Raw genomic sequence first — 6,000 nt, forward strand, 5'->3', positions numbered from 1 at the left:
TCCTTTGGGACATTTCATTACAAGTGCATCCCTGCTATATGTTCTCCCTCGTTGCTGCACTTTTGCTTCTGCTGGTCCTCTCCCAAGGAAATCCTAGCCACACCCAGGATGATGCTTCCCAAACCACTCGCCCTTCACAGTGCAGTTTCTCTTGATGACACTGATTCCCAGTGAATTCCCTCCCCTGTACCTGGTTTAACATTTAGAGTAAGTGTCACACACTTTAGCACTTAATCATTGCGATATGTATCACACTTTGGCAGAAATAAACCTTAAGAGAGAGTATTCTAAGAAATGTAGTTTCTCCATTTTCCCCCAACTAGAATTCAGAATCTTGATTATTATAGATAAAAAGAGTCAGTTCAGCCTAGTGTCACATATTACAATAAAAATAGCATAAGGGAGCTTGTTTCTTCTCAGAACTCTAGATTTGTGTATTTCCTTTGGGGTCTAATAGGCATCTTGACACAATATGTCCAAAACTGAAATACTTTTTCCCCAAAAGCTGCTCCTTATGTGATCTTCCCATCTCCATAAATGGCAACATGGTCCTTCTTAGTAGCTCTGGCTAAAAGCCTTGGACTTGGCCAGGTGTGGTGGCTCATGTCTGTAATCCAAGCATTCTGGGAGGTTGGAGCAGGAGGATTGCTTGAGCCCAGGAATTTGAGGTTGCAGTGAGCTATAATTGCACCACTGCACTCCAGCTTGGGTGACAGAAAGAGACCCTGTCTCAAAATAAATAAATAAAAGCCTTGGACTTATCCTCTGTTCCTCTCTTTCTCTGCCAAACATATCTAATCCACTTGTAAATTTCATGGGCTCAACCTTTAAGTGTATCTAAAGTACAATCACTTCCTGCCAGCTCCAGACTACCATCATCTCTTCCCGATTATTGCAATTGCCTCCTATGAGAATAGTCCTGGTACATCTGGCACTCCCAATTCTGCTTCTGCCCCCTGCCTTAAGCCTCAGCACATTCTCAACACAATCCTTGAAATAAAACTTTCAGACTTTATGCCATGTCATGAAACTCCTCTCTTCTAAAGTGTCTATTGGTTTCCCATGTCACTCAGAGTGAAAGCAAAAGTCCCTACAATAGCTAAGAAGATCTTGTATGATGAAGCTCATGACTACCTTCCTAACCTCATCTCTCACTCTCCCCAGCTCAGTGTTCCAACCATGTCAGCATCTCTGCTGCTCCTCAGCTAAAGAAAGCCTGATGATACTTCAGAGTGTTTATCCTTGCTCGTTCTTTTATTTGGAATGCTTCCTATCCACATTTCCAAATAACCACTTCTTTCCTTCCTTTGGGTTTTGCTCTAATGTTACCATTTCAGTGAGACCTTCTCAAACTAACCTATTTAACCAGCACCCTATTTACCTTTCCCCAGTCTTCTGTCTTCTAATTTTCTCCATAGCACATCTTACTGTCTGCCACACTATAGAAATGCTAGGTTATTTATTTTTTGTCTGTCTCCTCCCATTAGAATGTAAGCTCCATGACAGCAGAGATGAAAACAGAGCCTGGGGAACAATAGGAACTGAATTAATAGTTCTTAAATATGTGAATTCATTAATAAATGAAAGCATAGGGCCAAGTATTATTTGAGAATAGATTAACCTGTATGTTTCTATAAGAAAGAAATCATGGAATTTTCTACATAGTTAACTTTGACATAAATTTTTAAGGAATCTATAAAAACTAAAGTGTGTAATTTTAATAACAACTTCTAGTCTCTCTGCAGTAAGCATATTAACTTAATAATTTTTTTTTTTTTTGAAACGGAATGCTCTGTTACCCAAGCTGGAGTGCAATGGCGTGATCTTGGCTCACTGTAACCTCCACCTCCCAGGTTCAAGCAATTCTCCTGCCTCAGCCTCCTGAGTAGCTGGGATTATAAGCACCTGCCATCACGCTCAGCTAATTTTTGTATTTTTGTAGAAATGGGATTTCACCATGTTGGCCAGGCTGGTCTTGAACTCCTGACCTCAGGTGATCCACCCATCTCAGCCTCCCAAAGTGCTGGGATTACAGGCATGAGCCACTGCGCCCAGTCTAACTTAAGAATCGTTCACTATTGTGGCCAAGAGAAAAGTCTTGGATTTGGATAAATTGGATGCTTCTTTTTCCCTGTCTTGGGTATGCATGTCTATTTTTAAAAAATCTTTCTCTCTGTATGTGTCCCAGTGAGAATAGTCCTGGTACATCTGAGATTGTGATGACTGATGCCTTCCTTTGAGGACCTGATTACAAAGTTTTGTTATGTTGGTTTACACAGTTGGTTTAAATAAATTTTTATGGAAGCTTTATATTTCCTCAGCAACTTTGCATAGCACTTGCTGCCTGTTTGATATATTCCCTTTGGTATGTGCCCTCTCTCTCACTCTCCATGTCTGTGTCTCTCCCTCTGTCATCTGCATACATTTTTATCTACACACTGTGGCTCCTGCCAGACCTTCAGTATTCTCTCCCTACTATATTCTCTGCATTTTCTCTGATACTTTACAAGGAAGGTAAAAGTTTTATTTTGCTTCCTTTAGTGAGAAGAGTCATTTGCTTGTTAATATCCAAGGTGAAAGAAGATTCTCCTATGTAGCCTCATAAAACATCTTTCTATCTGCCAAAGTTGTAGGCTATTGCTGTGATCTAAGCTTGACCCCAGTCCTGTGGGCTAAAAGATATTAATACATAGTTTGATGTTAATCTTGTTACCCAACTAATTATAGGTTCCCTAAGGACTTGGGAGCAAATATCTGTTTTCTTATAGCACTTAGTATAGTTGGGTACATCATCAGTTCCTAATAAGTACTTGTTTAACTTATTCTTTCTTTTGGTCAGGTCTTTTTTCATTTGACAAGTATGTGTGGACCCACCATATGCCAGGCATTCTTCTATTACCGGAGATACAGCACTAAAAAACAGACTTGAATCTCTGCTGTCATAGAGGTTTTCACTCTAGGGAAGGGAGGCAGACAATGAGCAAAAAATAAGTGAATATGCAATACATCAAATAGTGATCAGTGCTAGGAAGAAAATTGAGTCACAGAAATAGGGAGTGCTTGGAAAGGGAGAATTGAAAGGCCATATATGGCAAACCCACAGCTAACATCATAGTGAATGGGGAAAAGCTGAAAGTCTTTCCTGTGAGAACTGGAACAAGACAAGAATATCCACTGTCACTACTCTTATTCAACATAGTACTGGAAGTCCCAGCCAGAGCAATTAGGCAAGAGAAAGAAAGAAAAGGCCCCAAAATTGGAAAAGAGGAAGTAAAATTATCCTTCCTTTCAGACAGCCTTACCTTATATATAGAAAAGCTTTTAAAATCCACCAACAAACTCTCAAAACTGATAAGCGAATTCAGTAAAGTTGAAAACACAAAATCAACACACAAAAATCAGTACTGTTTCTATACACCAATAACAAACTAGCTGAGATGGAAATCAAGAAAATCCCATTTACAATAGCTCCAAAAGTAATTAAAATGCTTAGGAATAAATTTAACCAAGAAGGTTACACCAACAACTACAAAAAAATTGATTAAAGAGGCCAGGCACGGTGGCTCACGCCTGTAATCCCAGCACTTTGGGAGGCCCAGTCAGGCAGATCATAAGGTCAGGAGATCAAGACCATCCTGGCTAACACAGTGAAATCCCATCTCTACTAAAAAAATACAAAAAATTGCCTGGTGTGGTGGCTCACGCCTGTAATCCCAGCACTTTGGGAGGCCGAGGCGGGCGGATCACGAGGTCAAGAGTTTGAGACCAACCTGGGCAACATGGTGAAACCCCATCTCTACTAAGAATACAAAATTTAGCCGGGCATAGTGGCGCACGCCTGTAATCCCAGCCACTCGGGAGGCTGAGGCAGGAGAATTGCTTGCACCCAGGAGGCGGAGGTTGCAGTGAGCAGAGATCAGGCCACTGCACTCCAGCCTGGGCCATGGAGCAAGACTCCGTCTCGAAAACAAAACAAAACAAACAAACAAACAAATTTAGCGGGGCGTGGTGGCGGGCGCCTGTAGTCCCAGCTACTCCAGAGGCTGAGGCAGGAGAATGGCGTGAACCTGGGAGGCAGAGCTTGCAGTGAGCCGAGATTGCGCCACTGTACTCCAGCCTGGGCCACAAAGCGAAAGACTCCGTCTCAAAAAGAAAAATTGATTAAAGAAATTAAAGAGAGAGCCAGGTGCAGTGGTTCATGCCTGTAATCCCAGCACTTTGGGAGGCCGAAGCAGGTGGATCACGAGGTCAGGAGATTGAGACTATCTGGCTAACACGGTGAAACCCCACTAAAAAAAAAAAAAAAATAGCCGGGTGTGTTGTCATGTGCCTGTATTCTCAGCTACCCGAAGGCTGAAGCAGAATCGCTTGAACCTGGGAGGCGGAGGTTGCAGTAAGCCGAGATGGTGCCACTGCACTCCAGCCTGGGGGACACAGCGAGACTCCGTCTCAAAGAAAAAAAAAGAAAGAAAGAAATTAAAGAGGACACAAGCAAATGAAAAGACGTCCCATGTTTACGGATTGAAAGGATTAATATCATTAAAATGAGCATACTATCCATGGACCATCTATTTTTCAATGCAATCCCTATCACAATACCAATGACATTCTTTACAGACATAGCAAAAACAATCCTAAAATGTATTTATATGCAACCACAAAAGACTACGAATAGCCAAAGCAATACCGGAACAAAAACAAAGCTGGAGGCTTCACACTACCTGACTTTAAAATACACTACAAAGTGATAGTAGGCCAGGCATGGTGCTCATGCCTATAATCCTGGCATTTTGGGAGGTGAAGGCAGGAAGATCACTTGGGACCAGGAGTTTGAGACCAGCTTGGACAACATAGCAAGACCCATCTCTACAGAAAAAATAAAAAAATTAGCTGGGTGTCATGATGTGTGCCTATAGTCCCAGCTACTGAGGAGTTTGAGGCTGGAGGATTACTTGAGGCCAGGAGTTTGAGGCTGCAGTGTGCTATGCTTGTGCTATTCACTCTAGCCTGGATGACACAGTGAGACCCTGTCTCAAAAACCAAATGAATAAACAAACAAAAAACCTCCAAAACAATAGGAATCAAAATAGGGTGGTATTGAGACACATAGACCAATAGAACAGAATAGAGAACCCAGAAATAAATCAATGTATTTATAGCCAACTGATCTTTGACAAAGGAGCTAAAAACATATTTTGGTAAAAGGTCACCCACTTCAGGAAACAGTGCTGGAAAAACTAGATATCTACATGCAGAAGAATAAAACTAGACCCCCAATCTCACCATATACAAAAATCAACTCAAAATGGATTAAAGACAAATGTATGATCTGAAATTACAAAATTACTAGATGAAAACAGGGGGACTGCTTCAGGAAATGGGTCTAGGCAAAGATTTTATGGCTAAGACTTTAAAAGCAAGGCAACAAAACCAAAAATAGACAAATTGGACCATATTAAACTTAAAAAGCTTCTGTACAGCAAAGAAAACAATCAATAAAGGGAAGAGAAAAGCTAGAGAATGGAAGAAAATATTTGCAAACTATTCATATGACAAGGAACTAATATCCAGAATATACATGGAATTCATACAACTCAATAGTGAAGAACCAAATAATCTCATTAAAAAGTGGGCAAAGAATCTGAAGAGACATTTCTCAAAAGAAGACATAAAAATGGCTAACAGATACGTGAAAAAGTGCTCAACATCACTAATCATCAGGGAAATGCAAATCAAAGCCATAATGAGATGCCATCTTATCCTAGTTAAAATGGCCAATATAAAAAAGACAACAGTTAAATGCTGGCAAGGATGCAGAGTAGAGGTAACTTGTACACTGTTGGCGGGAATGTAAATTAGTATAGTCACTATGGAAAACAGTATGGGGATTTCTCAAAAAACTAAAAATAGAACTACCATAAAATTCAGCAATCCTACTTCTGGGTATTTATCCACAGGAAAGGAAATCAGTATATCAAAGGGATATCTGCACCACCATGT

Source organism: Rhinopithecus roxellana, chromosome 8 (assembly GCF_007565055.1).
Source record: "Rhinopithecus roxellana isolate Shanxi Qingling chromosome 8, ASM756505v1, whole genome shotgun sequence".
NCBI classification, from domain to species: Eukaryota; Metazoa; Chordata; class Mammalia; order Primates; family Cercopithecidae; genus Rhinopithecus; species Rhinopithecus roxellana.